Source organism: Nomascus leucogenys, chromosome 9, assembly GCF_006542625.1.
Source record: "Nomascus leucogenys isolate Asia chromosome 9, Asia_NLE_v1, whole genome shotgun sequence".
Taxonomy (NCBI): Eukaryota; Metazoa; Chordata; class Mammalia; order Primates; family Hylobatidae; genus Nomascus; species Nomascus leucogenys.
The window spans coordinates 91778980-91796352 of record NC_044389.1 but is presented as its reverse complement, the minus strand read 5'-3'; the positions used below and the strand labels follow the sequence as shown (position 1 = coordinate 91796352).

Sequence of the window (17373 nt, the reverse complement as noted above, 5' to 3'; positions counted from 1 at the left end):
CCACTGCACTTCAGCGTGAGCGAGAGTGAGATCTGGTCTCAAAAATTTTTTTTAAAGAAATCTTTCCCTAGGTTAATGATACTAGCAATACGTAATGTGATATTCTCTTTCAATACCGGACGGCAGCATTGTGCTGCAGCTTCCAATCAGCCAAGTAATCAAGACAGTAAACAACTGATACTCTACAGTGTGCTATGTTGCCTTTTTTAGATATTGTGTATTGTGTTTTTACATACTATCATGTCTACAAATTGCCCACCTGTGTCTCCTGCTTCAAGTGAAAAGAGGAAGGCAATTACCCTTGAGGCAAACTCAAGATAAGGTGGGACACAGTGGCTCATGATTGTAATCCCAGCTACTAGGGAAGCTGAAGTGGAAGGATCACTTGAAGCCTAGAGTTTGAGACCAGCCTCTAAAAAACCCCCCAAAACAAACACAAAGAAAAACACCTCAAGATAATTGCCCATCATGAAGGACAATGTTAGCAAGTCAGTAATGTCCATTGCATGTGAATTAGGACTGTTGCAATCAACAATCTCAATCATCTTAAAGGATAAGAAGGGAACGAATGATTGAAAATGTTTACAGCAAGTCATGGCTAGTTCCAACGCTTCAAAAGACATCATAATTTTCATAATAACATGAAGGTCATCAGTGAGGCAGCAAGTGCTGACTGAAGATGTCACATCTTTAAAGGAAGAGCTGTGTCTTAGTCCATTTTCTGTTGCTTATAAAATAATACATGAAACTTGGAAATTTATAAGAAATGAAATTTATTTTTACAGTCGGGAGTCTGAAAAGTCCAAGTTTGATGGGCTGCATCTGGTAAGGGCCTTCTTGCTGGTGGGGACTCTTTGCAGAGTTCTTAGGTGGTGCAAGGCATCTCATAGCAATGAGCCTTAACATGCTAACTTAGATTTCTCTTCCTCTTCTTATAAAGCCACCAGTCCCACTCCCATATAGCCCATCAATTCATTAACCTGTGAATGAATTAATCCACTTATGAGGACAGAGGTCTCATGACCCAATCACCTCTTAAAGGCTGATATGTCTTGGCTGTGTCCCCACCCAGATTTCATCTTGAATTCCACATGTTGTGGGAAGGACCTGGTAGGAGGTGATTGAATCATAGGGGCAGGTCTTTCCCATGCTGTTCTCATGATAGCAAATAAACCTCATGAGATCCAACGGTTTTAAAAAGGGGAGTCTCCCTGGCGGAGCTTGCAGTGAGCCAAGATCGTGCCACTACACTCCAGCCTGGGCAACAGAGCGAGACTCCGTCTCAAAAGAAAAAAAAAAAAAGAAACATCACAGGCCAGGAATGGGGGCTCACGACTGTAATCTTAGCACTTTGGAAGGTCCAGCTGGGAGAACTGCTTGAGTTCAGGAGTTCAAGACCAGCCTGGGCAACATAGTGAGGCCTCATCTCTATTTTTTTTAATTAAAAAAATTTTTAAAAAAGAAAGGGCACATCTCAGACATGTAATACAACTGATGATTAGTCTCTGAGCCATACAGCATTCTGCTCCTGAGAAAGATTTATATAGTGAAATAAATATATTTCCCTTGAAAAACAACAACAACAACAACAACAACAAAAAAAAAAACAAAAAAAAAAAAGGGGGAGTCTCCCTACACAAGCTCTCTCTTCTCTTGTCTGCCTCCATGTGAGACATGACTTCCACCTTCCACCATGATTGTGAGGCCTCCCCAGCCATGTGGAATTGTTAAGTCTGTCAAACCTCTTTCTTTTGTAAATTACCCAGTCTCTGGTATGTCTTTATCAGCAGCATGAAAATGGACTAATACAAAGGACCCAACTTTCAATATTGCTGCATTGAGGGTTAAGTTTCAACATGAGTTTTGGAGGGAACAAACATTCAAACCATAGCAAGCCTCATAGAATAATTGCAAGTGAGAAATATTTGCCAGAACAAATATTTAATGTCAATGAAATGAACTTGTTCTGAAAGTGTGTGCTGAACATACATACATTCATTAAGAGTTCATGACAATGCCAGGATTCAAGGCATTCAAAGACTATCTCATACTGCTTTTGGGTAGAAATGTTGCAAGATTCAAATAAAGCTTTCCTAGTCTACCATTCAGAGAACCGTAGAGCATTCAATAATGTGAGCAGGCATACATTTCCCATTTATTATTTCCATAAGAAGAAAGCCTGGATGACATCAACATTGTGCGAAGACTGGTTTTGAAATGGTTTTAGTCCACAGGCAAGAGAATATTGTAGGCAAAATAACATCCCATTCAAGATTCTTCTGATACTAGATAATGCTCCGGGGCATGCACAGCATATTGGTGACATGCATCCTGTTGTAGATATTGTGTATTTGCCACCAAACAAAACTGCACTGATTCAACCAATGGACTGAAAGCATAAGAGCTGGGTTCATAGCATACTATATACACCAGATGTTTGCACAGGCTGTTTAGGTGACTGAATCTGGCCAAATGCTCCTAGAGTTTTGGAAAGGTTCTAACATTCTAAGTGCTATCCAGAATATGGCTGTAGCACAGGAAGAAGTCACACAGCAATGCATAAATTGCTTTTGGAAGAAAGCTTTGAAGACATATGTGAACACATTCAAAGGCTTTAACAAAGACCCTGCTGTTGATGGAATAGTAAGTAACAGTGTATTAGTGCTTGGGAAACAGCTGGAATTTGACATTGACGAGGAGGAAGAGCTTGTTGGCTTTGAGGCTGAAGAATTTATCAGTGAGGAGCTGATCAAGTGGAGTATGAAAGAAGTAAAGAACTTGAGGCAGAGGAAGAAGTTTTACCCAAGGCACCAAGAAAGTGCACAGCAATGAAACTGCAGAGGTGTTTGCTATGATTAGCAGTGGTGTATAGATGTTATAAGAAGTGGATGTATCAAAAAGACACATGCCCTCATATATTCATTGCAGTACTGTTCACAATATCAAAGACATGGAATCAACCTTAGTGCTCATCAATGGTGGTTTGGATAAAGAAAATGTGGCACATACATACCATAGAATACTATGCAGCCTTAAAAAGAATGAAATCATGTCCTTTGCAGCAACATGGATGGAGCTGGAGGCCATTATCCTGAGTGAACTAATGCAATAATAGAAAACCAAATACCAGATGTTCTCCCTCATAAGTGGGAGCTAAACATTGAATACACATGAATGTAAAGACGGGAACAGTAGACACTGGGGACTACTAGACAGGGGAGGGAGGGAGGGGAGCGTGGGCTGAAAAACCATCTATTAGGTACTATCCTCACTGCCTGGGTGACAGAATTGTTGGAATCCCAAGCCGCAGTATCATGCAATATACCCATGTAACAAACCTGCACATGTACCCTTTAATCTTTTTTTTTTTTCTTGAGACAGGGTCTCACTCTATTGCCCAGGCTGGAGTGCAGTGGCATGATCACGGTTCACTGCAACCTCCACCTCCTGGGTACAAGCAATTCTCCTGCCTCAGCCTCCGAGTAGCTGGGATTACAGATGCGTGCCACCATGCCTGGCTAATTTTTTTGTTTGTTTTTAGTAGAGATGGGATTTCACCATGTTGGCCAGGCTGGTCTTGAACTCCTGACCTCAAGTGATCCACCCACCTTGGCCTCCCAAAATGCTGGGATTACAGACGTGAGCCACCGTGCCCAGCCAGTATCCTTTAATCTATAATAGAAGTTGAAATTATAAAACAAAAACAAAAGCAGAGAAACAGATGCCAATTATGAGAGATTTGCAAGAGTTGACAGGCAGATGCAATATGCGCTTCCTTTCTCTAGGGAAATATATAATGAAAAGAAGAAACAAACTCTACAGTCAAAACTTGCTATCTTCCTGAACATTATGCCTGCTAAACCATCAAGTGTTTATATCCCAGTGCCTTCTACACGTTAAGCATTCCTAATCTGAAAATCCAAAATGCAAACTTTGAGTGCTGACATGATGCCACAAGTGGAAACTCCCACACTTGACCTCCTTTAATAATTTCACAAAATCCTTTTTTACCAAGGACCCGCCAACATGGGCTGTGTTCGCACCAAAACTGTGAAGAAGGCGGCCCGGGTCATCATAGAAAAGTACTACACATGCCTGGGCAACAACTTCCACACGAACAAGCGCGTGTGCGAGGAGATCGCCATTATCCCCAGCAAGAAGCTCCGCACCAAGATAGCAGGCTATGTCACACATCTGATGAAGCAGATTCAGAGAGGCCCAGTAAGAGGTATCTCAATCCAGCTGCAGGAGGAGGAGAGAGAAAGGAGAGACAATTATGTTCCTGAGGTCTCAGCCTTGGATCAGGAGATAATTGAAGTAGATCCTGACACTAAGGAAATGCTGAAGCTTTTGGACTTCGGCAGTCTGTCCAACCTGCAGGTCACTCAGCCTACAGTTGGGATGAATTTCAAAATGCCTCGGGGACCTATTTGAATTTTTTCTGCAGTGCTGTATTATTTTCAATAAATCTGCGACAACAGCAAAAATAATAATTTCACAAAATTATTAAAAGTATTGTAAACAATTACCTTCAGTTTATGTGTATTATGTGTGTATAAAACAAATAAATTTTACGTCTGGACTTGGGTCCCACCTCCAAGGTATCTCATTATGTATATGCAAATATTCCAAAAATAAAAAAAAATCTAAAATACTTCTGGTCCCAAGCGTTTTGGATAAGGGATACTCAACCTATACGAGCTATTCTCTCCAGAGCATCATTGTAAGAGCGAGAAATTGACAACTCTGTGGCCGTGGCATCCCCTTCATCCAGCAATTAATTTCAGTTCAATTCTTCAAACATTCTTCAGGTCCAGTGTACTTTCATTAGTCTACATTAATGGTGAGGACCTATACAACTGTTCTGTTTTTCACAGTTTAGTGTTCAATAAATTACATGAGATATTCAATACTTTATTATAAAATAGGCATTGTGTTAGATGATTTTTTCCAACCACAGGTTAATATAAGCATGCTGAGCACATTTAATGTAGGCTAGGCTAAATTGTGATGTTCAAGAGGATATTTGTATTTAATGCATTTTTGACTTACAACATTTTTCATTTATGATGGGTTCATCGGGATGGAACCCCATCAGAAATTGAAGCGCATCTGTAGTAGAATACGGCTGAGGCTTGCCCAGTTTTTTCTTGTTTTTAATTTAGTGGAATTATATTGATTTCAAAAGCTTTGCACTTGAGCATATTGAAATGCCCTTACTTGAAAGAGAAAGATGTCTACTTTGTTTGAGTAAATGTATAGCAATGTGCTGGCTAAAGTCTTTGTCTTGTCAAATACAATAAAAATTACTTACAATGTCTGGTTATATGAGAGAAATACTTTAAACGATGGAGTTTTTAAATTTGAAGAGGCTTTTTGTGTGGGCAGAGAAATTGAGCTCATTTTTACTTTTTTTTTTTTCTTTGAGACATAGTCTTGCTCTGTTGCCAAGGCAGAGTGCAGTGGTGCAATCATAGCTCACTGCAACCTCGACCTCCTGGGCTCCAGTGATCCTCCTTCCTCAGCCTCCTGAATAGCTGAAGCTACAAGTACACACCACCATACCTGGCTAATTTTTTAACGTATTTTATAGAGATGGGGCTTCATTATTTTTCCCAGGCTCATCTCAAACTCCTGGGCTCCAGTGATCCTCCTGCCGTAGCCTCCGAAAGCACTGGGGTTACAGGCCACCTTGCCTCGCCCATTTTTATTTTTCTTTAAAGTGAGATTTTCTATAGTGCTTAGGTATTTTTTTCTAAGAAGACCACATTGTTATTCATGTAAGGGAAGCCCTGCTTTAGACACTGTTAATAAATTATGACATCATTAACAGCAACAATTTGACCACAAGTAGTAATGAAGATGATTCTGAAATACCAGGTAGTGATGGACCTTCGAATAGTAATTTTGTAAAACTTGAGAAAATTGAAACTAAACATATCAGTTTAATGAAAGTTTGCTAGCTAATCTTTTTTGTTAGTTTACATATACCTCTTAAATACTTCTATTTAGGTTAAAAAAATTTTTTTTAATGATTAGATAGGTTCTCACTTTGTTATCCAGGCTGGAGTGCAGTGGTACAGTCATAGCTCACTGTAGCCTTTACTTCTGGCCTCAAGTGATCCTCCTGCCTTGGCCCCACGGAGTGCTGGGATTACCAGCATGAGACACCACACCAGGCCTTATTTAGGTTTTAACTTGGTGTCATTTCATTTCAGTTAGAAACATTTAGTCACTCCAGCTTGATGGAAATTATTCCTACAGTTAAGCACATTGGTTTATTTTTCTGTGGTTCCATTATTATTATTATGGAATCACACAAAATCAAGCACTTGTTAGATTCCAAGTGTTTCCTCCATGGTTTATGAGGATTTTCTTATTCAATCCTTCAACAGCTTCATGCAATAGGAATTAGGACTTTCATCTCTGTTTTGCAGATGAAAAAACAGGAATGGAATCCAAATTCTGTAATTCAAGAACCTGCACTCTTATCCACTACACTAAATTTATTTTAAGTAAAATTAAAGAGTCAATAAATAAAATAGGGAATGAAGGTTTTTTGTTACAGAAAATTCAAAAGTTAAGGTGAACCCTCATGTACACATGTCCAATCTTGTTCTCTCTATATCCTCTATCTTCTGCCCCATCATTATCATGAAGCAAGCCCCAGACATCACATTATTTCATTAAAGGGATTTTGTTTTTGGAGTCAAGGTTTTACTCTTTGCCCAGGCTGGAGGGCATTGGCGTGATCATGGCTCACTTGCAGCCTCAACCTCTCGGGCTCAAGTGATCCCTTCACCTCAGCCTTCTGAGTCACTGCTGGGACTACAGGCACCTGCCACCACCCCCGGCTATCTTTTTTTTCTTTTTCTTTCTTTTTTTTTTTTTTTTTTTTTTTTTTTTTTTGTGATGGAGTCTTGCTTTGTCGCCCAGGCTGGAGTGCAGTGGCGCGGTCTCGGCTCACTGCAAGCTCTGCCTCCCAGGTTCACACCATTCTCCTGCCTCAGCCTCCTGAGTAGCTGGGACTACAGGTGCCCGCCACCACGCCCGGCTAATTTTTTTGTATTTTTAGTAGAGACGGGGCTTCACTGTGTTAGCCAGGATGGTCTCGATCTCCTGACCTCGTGATCCACCTGTCTCAGCCTCCCAAAGTGCTGAGATTACAGGCGTGAACCACCACACCTGGCCTCTTTTTTTTTTTTTTTTTTTTTAAATAGAAGCAAGGTCTTACTATGTTACCCAGTCTGGTCTCAAACTCCTGACCTTTAGTGATCCTCTCATCTTGGCCTCCCAAAGTTGTGAGCCACTGCGCCCCGTCACTGATTCTGTTTTTTTTTTTTTTTTTTTTGGAAACAGGGTCCCACTCTGTCACCCAGGCTGGAGTGCAGTGGCACGATCTCAGCTCACTACAACCTCCACCTCCCACGTTCAAGTGATTCTCCTGCCTCAGCCTCCCGAGTAGCTGGGACTACAGGCTCTCACCACCATGCCTGGCTAATTTTTGTATTTTTAGTAGAGATTGGGTTTCACCATGTTGGCCAGGCTGGTTTTGAACTCCTGACCTCAAGTGATCCACCTGCCTTGACCTCCCAAATTGTTGGGATTACAGGCATAAGCCATTGTGCCCAGCCTGATTCACTTCTTAGTGTTGCAGATAAAATTGATCCTGTGACTTATTTCCTGAATGCTGTATTTATACATTTACTTTTGTGCTCACATTTGCTATGCTTTAAGTGGAAACCAAGATGAATCAAGCAAATTCTGTCCTCGAGAAACTTAAAATCTTGCTGTGGGAGGCCAAGGTGGGAGGATCGCTTGAGGCCAGGAGTTTCAGATTTGCTGGTGCAACATGGTGAGAACCTGTCCTTACAAAATATTTTAAAATAATAAATAAAATAATCTTAAAATCTAATGGTAGGGATAAAATATGTACATAAATATCCCTAATATAAATAATGTGATACATGCCAAGGTCATGTATAGATAAGTTTAGAAGTTCAGAAGAGAAGTATCTACAATTTGTGAATGACTTCCCTGTTAGACAACGTTTTGAACTCATAAGTGTGTTATTTATTTTAGTGCTTCAATACCCACCTTAAAAGACAACTATTATTAACCCCAGTTATTGATGATGAAGTTGAGGCTCAGGCAGGAGGTGACAATTGAATAGGCCTGAGGGATAGAGAGGATTTGCGTAACTGGCGAGTTGGGCATCCCAGGTGAGGGGAATAGCTGTGGAAAGGCACTGAAAGCACCAGGAAGCAGAGAAACAGGGTCCAGAAACCAGAGAAACAGGGTCATGGAATAGTGAATGGAAAGGTCAAAGGCATATTTTAAGGCTTCTACTTTGGATAAGGAAAGACACTGAGTGACTGGATATGTATTGTCATGTATATGTTGAATGAGGAAAATACATTAGATACCAATACAAAGATGTGTGATTTCTACAAAGGATCTGCTTATCAGTGAAACATTAATAGATCCTGAGTGATGTGAATGTCTTGGAGAGGTCATGACCCTAGAAATCTAAATAAAAAATAAAATAAAAAGCATTAAATAAATAAATGCAAGCACAAATCACAAATCTCTGATTTTGAGACCAGACTGAGTCACAAAGCAAGACCTTGTCTTTAAAAAATATTTTTTAAATTAGCCGAGCATGGTGGCACGTAACTGTAGTCCCAGCTACTCTGGAGGCTGAGGTGAGAGGATCACTTGAGCCCAGGAGTTTGAGGCTGCGGTGGGCTATGATCACACCATGGCACTCCAGCCTGGGCAACAGACGGAGATCTTGTCTCTAAAGAAAAAAAAAAAAGAAAAGAAAAAAAGAAATAATACATCCTCTTGTGGTCTGAGTCAGCCAATGAGAATACAACAGTGGAAAGATCTTGGAGTCAGAAAAAAGTCATAGAATTCTGGGAGTGCAGCATTCATTGTCCTCTACTGTCCTGTGCTAATGCAGACCTAGCCATTCTTTTTATCCCTCGATTTCCAAAAAGCCTTTTAGTGTTATCTTCTGATAACACTTAATCCTGATTTTATAATGGAAGTTGGCTCTTAGGGCATTTTTCTTTTGTACTTTAAAGCTTAAGACCCAAAGAAAAACATGCATAATTAATCTGTCAAATCTGGGGATAGCTCTGTATGTACTGCCAAGTCTCTCCCTCTCTTTCAATTTTTTGTTAGAAATTTGTGGCAGTAATTATATATACCTGGCACCTACTGTGTCCATTTGTTTTCATAGGCATGTTTGACTTAAATACTCTCTACCATCACTTATTCTTCCACCTCCAAACTCATTTGTTTTGAGATTGCTTTTGTATTTTCACTTTTTATTTATTTTTATTTTTATTTTTGAGACAGTGTCTTGCTCTGTCCTCCAGGGTGAAGTGCAGTGCAGTGATTATGGCTTACTGCACCCTTGGACTCCTGGGCTTAAGTGATCCTCCTGCCTCAGCCTCCTGAGTAGCTGGGACTATAGGCACTCACCATCACACCTGGCTAATAAAAAAAATTTTGTTTTGTAGAGACAGGGTCTTGCTATGTTGCCCAGGTCTCAAACTCCTAGCTTCACGTGATCTCCCTCCTTGGCCTCCCAAAGTGCTGGAGTAATAACAGGAGTCAGCCATTGTGCCTGGCCTCTATTTTCATTGAGAACTCTCTTTTAGGTCTAGTATTATCAGCTGCATCATGAAAAAAGTCCAGAACAACAACAACAACAACATATTAAAACTTAGGTCAAGGTTCCTTTGTTTTTTGTTTGTTTGTTTTTAGAAGGTGTCTCACTCTGTCATCCAGGCTGGAGTGCAATGGCGTGATCTCAGCTCACTGCAACCTCTGCCTCCTGGGTTCAAGCAATTCTCTCACCTCAGCCTCCCGTGTGGCTGGGATTACAGGCACCTTCCATCATGCCCAGCTAATTTTTGCATTTTTGTAGAGATGGGGTTTCACCATGTTGTTTGCCAGGCCGGTCTTGAACTCCTGACCTCAGGTGATCTGCCCGCCTCATCCTCCCAAATTGCTGGGATTACAGGCGTGAGCCACATGCCCAGCCTCTTTGATATTTTTATATGATTGATTTCCTGCTGAGCTTCACTGGCCGCAGACACATTTACATTTGTTCATGGTTCTTGGGCTGATAATTTCACTTCTTTAAAGAACAACATAACTTGTTTAGATGACATGTGATTATAGAAAGGGACTAATTGAGCCAGGAAGTGAGGATCCCCAATCAATCATTTAGTCACTTACTTGTGGCCCAAAGTGAGATCAATTAAGTCCTTCCTGAATAATTTTTTTTAATTGTGACAGTGCCTCTCTCTGTTTGTTACCCAGGCTGGAGTGCAGTGGTGTGATCATGGTTCACTGTACCGTTGACTTCCTAGGCTCAAGGGATCCTCCCATATTGATATGGTTTGGCTGCGTCCCCACCTAAATCTCAACTTGAATTGTATCTCCCATAATTCCCACGTTTTATGGGAGGGACCCAAGGGGAGGTAATTGAATCATGGGGGCTGGTCTTTCCCATGCTATTCTTGTGATAGTGAACAAGTCTCATGAAATCTGATGGGTTTATCAGGGATTTCTGCTTTTGCCTCTTCCTCATTTTCTCTTGCCACCACCATGTAAGAAGTGCCTTTCACCTCCCGCTATGATTCTGAGGCATCCCCAGCCATGTGGAGCTGTAAGACCAATTAAACCTCTTTTTGTTCCCAATTTCGGGTATGTCTATTAGCAGCATGAAAATGAACTAATACACGTATCAACCTCCTTAGTAGCTAAGACTACAGGCACGTGCCATCATGCCTGGCTAAATTTTTAAAAATTTTTTTGTAGAGATGGGATCTCACTGTGTTGCCCAGGCTGGTCTGGAACACCTGGCCTCGAGCAATTCTCCTGCCTCAGCCTCCCAAAATGCTGGAATTACAGCCGTGAGCCATTGCACCCAGTCTTCCTTGTGTAATTCTTAGTGTAAATCTGGAATCATCCAGATCAATCTTACTGAAAAATAAGGAAGAAAATTGGTATGCATTTGTTTGAAGGAGACAAAGTAATTATACATCTTGGATTCAACTGTTACAATGTTAGCAGAAATGACAATATGTACTTTTAGAATGCTTTGTTTTGTTAAAAAATCCAGACACAAAGACTTGAAAATCCTTTTCTACATAATCTTTTTATCTTGAAATTTACTGTCTCTTGAGCGAAGATATGGTTTCAGAATTTTTTCTTGCATCACAATCTGCCAACCACAGAGAAATTAAGTGACTGCTTAAGAAACTAAGTATGATCTTCTATATTTCTTTTCAGCATAATATTTTACTAATTTTTTCCACCATCTATAAAATATCTATGATGACTATGTCTAAAAATCTTACCTTTTTAAAGCTGCATAATTGTGTGATTTCTAGCTGCTGCGCTCTTAATCCATTTGCAAATGTTTATCACCATTTTGTTCAAATGGAATGTCCTGGAATTACTCGACCCATCAAAAGGCTTCATATTCTTTTGGCTGTTTAAGTGATGAATACTGATCTCTAAAGTGACTGTTTATAATTTAATTTTTCCATTAGTCTTACTTTTTAAGTAAGAAAGAAAAGCTGTATCTTCAAAATACATGATTTGACCAAATATTAAGGAGATCAGAGGTGTTTCCTATGAGTGCTTACCATATATATTAACATGATGTAAAATGTGTAACTGGCTCACGCAGTTATTTGTGGTGGTAATATTTAACAATCTGAAGGGCATGGGTGCCAACCAAACAGAACAAGGCATTGGTCTTAGTGCTAGAGAAGATTGCCGGATCATGAGGAGGGGGCTCCTGGAAGGGGGGCCAGGGTAGTTGAGAAGGGATGGAACTAAAATATTCAGAAAGCTGTGCTGTGTTTCACTATTTTAACAATAGCATGGCTGTACTAAAAAGACCTCACCACCTATCAGTTCTGTTGTTTGAAGAACTGTGTCAAGGAAGCCAAGGGTCTAGATTTCACCTGGATGTAGACCAGTTGACAGATACAGCAATTTACAATGCATTCTAATAAAGCAGCATGATGATGAGAGAAAAGAGCACAGACTCTGGAGTCAGCAAGGCTGAGTTTGGATCCTTTCTTTATTCCTTAATAGCTGTGTGATCCCAGGAAAATTTCTTGTGCTCTATAAATGTCAATTTCCTTCTCTATAAGAGGAGACAGCAATGCCCTCCCTGTGGGGTTGCTGAATGGCTACAGGTGAGATGGGTAAAGCTTCTGACAGCACTGAGCCATAGGGAGTAGGCACTGAGAGCAGCTGCCATCATTCCCTTTATTTCTGTGACTCCATTCTCTTGGGTTGTTTTTTCTTTCTTGGAAAAACTTTTCTTGAGCTTTTTGTTTTCTGCTCCTGCCTTAAATATTGGTGATCCTTGGAATTCCTTTCTGCTAGTGTCTCGTTCTTTTTCTCTCTTCATTCTCTCCAGCAGCCTCATCCACAACCACGACTTCTGCTATAACTTTAGGGATGACTTCCTAATCTGAAGCATTGTTGGAACATTTCTCCTGAGCTCCAGATCCAACTTCGTACTAGTGTTCTCTGCTGCACTATCCCTCAGGCCTCCCCAGACCCCACATGTCTGGAATTGAACTCATAATTTTTCCCAGCACCACACTATTTCCTGCCTCTCCTACCTTGGTTGAAGGTAGCACCATTCGTTTATGTTCTTAAGCTGGGAACCTGGGGGTCATCTTTGAACACTAATCTTCCCTCCCCTCCCCTCCCCTCCCCTCCCCTCCCCTCCCCTCCCCTCCCCTCCCCTTTCCTTCCCTTCCTTCCTTTCCCTTCCCTTCCCTTCCTTTCCCTTCCCTGCCCTTCCCGTCCCTTCCCCTCCCTTCCCTTTCCTCTCTCCTCTCATCTCCTCTCCTCTCCCCTCCCCTCCTTTTCTTTCTCCCTCCCTCCCTCTCTTCCTTCTCTCTCTCTCCTTCCTTCCTTCCTTTCTTTTTTCTTCTTTTCTTTTCTTTCTTTCTTTCTTACTTTCTTTCTTTCTTTCTTGCTCTCCCCCGCCCTTTCTTTCTTTCTTTCTTTCTTTCTTTCTTTCTTTCTTTCTTTCTTTCTTTCTTTCTTTCTTTCTTTCTTTCTTCTCTCCCTTCCTTCCTTTCTCCTTCCTTCCTTCCTTCCTTCATTGATGTTTCTTTTCTTTCTTTCTTGAGGATCTTGCTCTGTTGCTTAGGCTGGAGTGCAGTGCTTTGATCTCAGCTCACTGCAGCCTTGACTTCCTGGGCCCAAACAATCCTCCCACCTCAGTTTTCTGAGAAGCTGGGACTACAGATATGTACCATCACATCCAGTTAATTTTTGTTTTTTAAGTAGAGATGCTGTTGCCCAGGCTGGTCTCGAACTCCTGGGCTCAAGCGATCCACCTGCCTCGGCTTCCCAGAGTGCTGGGATTACAGGCATGAGTCACTGTGCCCTGCCAATTACCACTTTTACATCCAAATATGTCATCTATTCCTGTTAGTTTAGCCTCTTAAGTATCTTTTCATCCATATGGTCTTACTTCAGGTCTCCAATCTTTCTCTACTATTAACTTGACTTCCTTGCTTGTAGCGTCAACCCCCTCCAGACTATACTATAAAAAGCCTAGAGAGGCTGGGCACAGCAACTCATGCCTGTAATCCCAGCACTTTGGGAGGTAGAGGCAGGCAGATCACCTGAGGTGAGGAGTTCAAGACCAGTCTGGCCAGCATGACAAAAACCTTTCTCTACTAAAAATACAAAAATCAGCTGGATGTGGTGGTACACGAAGGTAGTCCCCATTACTCGGGAGGCTGAGGCATGAGAATCACTTGAACCCAGGAGGCAGAGGTTGCAGTGAGCCGAGATTGCGCCATTGCACTCTTGCCTGGGTGACAGAGCAAGACTGTTTTAAAAAAAAAAAAAAAAAAAAGGCTAGATAATAATCTTTTTCTTCTTTCTTTTTTTTTTTTTTTTTTTGAGATGGACTCTCACTCTGTCGCCCAGGCTGGAGTGCAGTGGTGCGATCTCAGCTCACTGCAAACTCCGCCTCCCCGGTTCATGCCATTCTCCTGCCTCAGCCTCCCAAGTAGCTGGGACTACAGGCACCTGCCACCATGCCCGGCTAATTTTTTGTATTTTTTATTTTTGTATTTGTAGTAGAGACGGGGGTTCATCATGTTAGCCGGGATGGTCTCGATCTCCTGACCTCGTGATCCACCAGCCTCGGCCTCCCAAAGTGCTGGGAGTACAGGCATGAGCCACCACTCCTGGCCAATCCTTTTCTTTTTGATATTATTTTATTTTATTGTTTTGGTGGCAGGGTCTCACCCTGCCACCAGGCTGGAGTGCAGCAGCAAACATAGCTCACTGCAGCCTCACACTCCTCGGCTCAAGTAACTTTTAAAATTTTGGTTAGCTAAAAATGGCTATTCATTGTAAAAAGGTAAAAAAATTATAGGTAAATAAAAATAAAAACTACCTATAATCCACCAACCAGATAAAACAACTATTAAAAATTTGGTACACATTTTTCAGATTGTTTTAAACATATACATAAATATGCTGTGTAAGGTTGAACTCTAGTAATTTTTGAATTGTTCTTGTGATGAGATTTAAAATAAATTAAACTAAGATTTGCAGTCTGAACTGCACTGGGCAATTGATGGTACATACTCTGTGTAATGAATTCAAGTTAAACCATTGGTTGCTGACTGATTATTGGTTGATTGTGTTTTAGAGACCATCTGGCCAAATCACCTACTTTTGTTGGGGCTAAAAGGGTTTCTCCTAAAGGAAATAGATGTATCTGCTGTCAGTCGTCGTAGGGAGTGTTCAATCCTTGGAGCATGAAACTTGGAAAGCAAGCTTGATGAGGTTGAAGGCTTTTCTCTAACACCAGAAGTACTTTTTAGTAAACTGAGGAATGAGATTCAAGGGGCATTTCCAGTGAAGGAACAGATAAGGGCTGCATGAAGGAGGCTGGGAGCAAACAAGCTCTCCCCCAATCCTTTTTTCTTTCAGAGTCTGGGTCTCCCTCTGTCTTCCATGCTGGAGTGCAGTGATGCAATCATAGCTTATAGGAGCCCCGAACTCCTGGGCTCAAGTCATCCTCCCACCTCGGCCTCCCTAGTAGCTGGAACCTCAGGCATGCAACACCACACCTGGCTAATTTTTTCATTTTTTGTAGAGACAAGTTCTCACTATGTTGCCTAGGCTGGTCTTGAACTCCTGGGCTCAAGTGACTCTCGCACTACAGCCTCCCAAAGTACTGAGATTACAGGTGTGAGTCACTGAGGTCGGCCTTGCAAACCAGCCTTGTTAGGGACCAAGGATGTACCTGGGCATGCAGAGCTGTGGGTGTTTCTGTGGTTGGTGGTGCCCCACACAACATTCCCATGTTGCCTTCAGTGATGATGTTGCTTTGGCTCTTGTTATATGACCTATTATCTTGTGAAGGAATTTGTAGCTCTTTAATTTAAATCTATCTTGTTGGCCAGGCATGATGGCTCACGCCTGTAATCCCAGCACTTTGGGAGGCAGAGGCAGGTGGATCATTGGAAGGCAGGAGTTCGAGACCAGCCTGGCCAACATGGCAAAACCCTGGTTCTACTAAAAATAAAAAATTAGCCGGGCGTGGTGGTGTGCACCTGTAATTTCAGCCACTTGGCAGGCTGAGGCCCAAGAATTGCTTGAACCCGGGAGGCAGAGGTTGCTGTGAGCTGAGATCACACCATTGCACTCCAGCCTGAGCGATAGAGCAAGACTCTGTCTTAAAAACAAAAACAAACAAACACACAAAATCTATCTTGTTAATGTTTCCTTGTTCTACTAGTGAAAAGTAGATCTGAGATTTCCTGAGTCTCAAGAGACATTCTATATACTAATTATTTTAACTTAATATCTTTGAAGACAGTAATTAATGGAGTATATTTAAGTTGCTAAGTTTTTTCTCTGCATACCCTGGACTTTGAAATGACACTGATTATTTGTATCACATGCTAGTTAGACCAAGAGAAGATTTTTCAAGTTAATGTAAAACAAGTACAGACTTCCCATTCTTAAAGTTATTTTTTTAAAAGTTGTTATATAATAAGCTTAAGTAGGACTCTGTTACGTATGTTACCTTTGTGTCCTACGAATAGTCTTTTCACAGTGTTAAGACAGGTACCCTTTCAATCTTCTTCTAAATATATTGTATTCATGGATATGAAATGGGAATATTTTTAGTTTTGTATGAACTTATTATAGTGAAATAATAATATACCCTAAGATAATTTCTGTTTTATAAATTTTTTTGCACTGATTGAATGAAATTACTCATGTTCATGTACAGTAATATATAAATGTTTGTCTTCTTCTAAGGTCCAAGATGACAGGTGGTTTATGCCAGTGGATCTCCAATTTTAGCATGTATCCAAAATGCCTGGAAGATGCTGGCTCCCACCCTGGGTTTCTGACTCAGTAGGCCTTGGGAGGGGCTGAAAATATGCCTTTGTAACAAGTTCTTAGGTTATGCTGATTATTCTGGCCTGGGGACCCCACTTTAAGAACCATTAATTAATTAATTAATTAATTTAATGTATTTATTTATTTTTTGAGATGGAGTCTTGCTCTATTGCCCAGGCTGGAGTGCAGTGGTGCAATCTCAGCTCACTGTAACCTCCACCTCCCAGGTTCAAGCCATTCTTGTGCCTTAGCCTCCCAAATAGCTGGGATTACAGGTGCCTGCCACCACACCTGGCTAATTTTTGTATTTTTAGTAGAGACAGGGTTTTGCCATGTTGCCCAGGCTGGTCTCAAACTCCTGACCTCAGGTGAGCCACCCGCTTCAGCCTCCCAAAGTGCTAGGATTACAGGTGTGAGCCACTGTGCCTGGTTGAGGACCATTAAACATTCAGAAAGATGCTCTGCATAGGCTTGCCTGAATGCTGGAAAATTTCTGTGACTAATAGACACAGAGAGAGGATCCCTCACAGATGTTCCAGTCCTAAGTGCTTAGGTCATATATCCCCATTTAATTTCATAACACATGGAATGCTGGCTCAGGTGATGGGGACGGGTCTAAGGCCATAAGCCCCACTTTAGCTACTGGAGAGTGCAGGCAGGAGTGGAAGAATGTGTTAGTTTAGCTTTTTCCAAATTGAATTGGAAGTTCAGGTGGAGCTATGCTGAAGGGAAATAAAAATTATGGACCAACACTCAGGAACAAGAACAGGGCTGCAGAGAGAAAGAAAACTAACAACTTGTTGACTACCTTATGATAGATGCCTTCATTGACTCATTTCATTTAATCCATACCAGTCTCCTGAAGGCAGGGAATAGTATTCTCATTTTTATAGATGATGAAAGAAACCGAGATTCAGAAGGTTACGTGACTTA

At 41.2% G+C, this 17373-nt stretch overlaps 1 pseudogene; it reads left to right on the top strand.

The window, feature by feature from the left end:
- The first annotated feature begins 3765 nt into the window (after window positions 1-3765).
- On the top strand, window positions 3766-4487 carry LOC100588562 (annotated as a pseudogene).
- Window positions 4488-17373: the final 12886 nt, after the last annotated feature.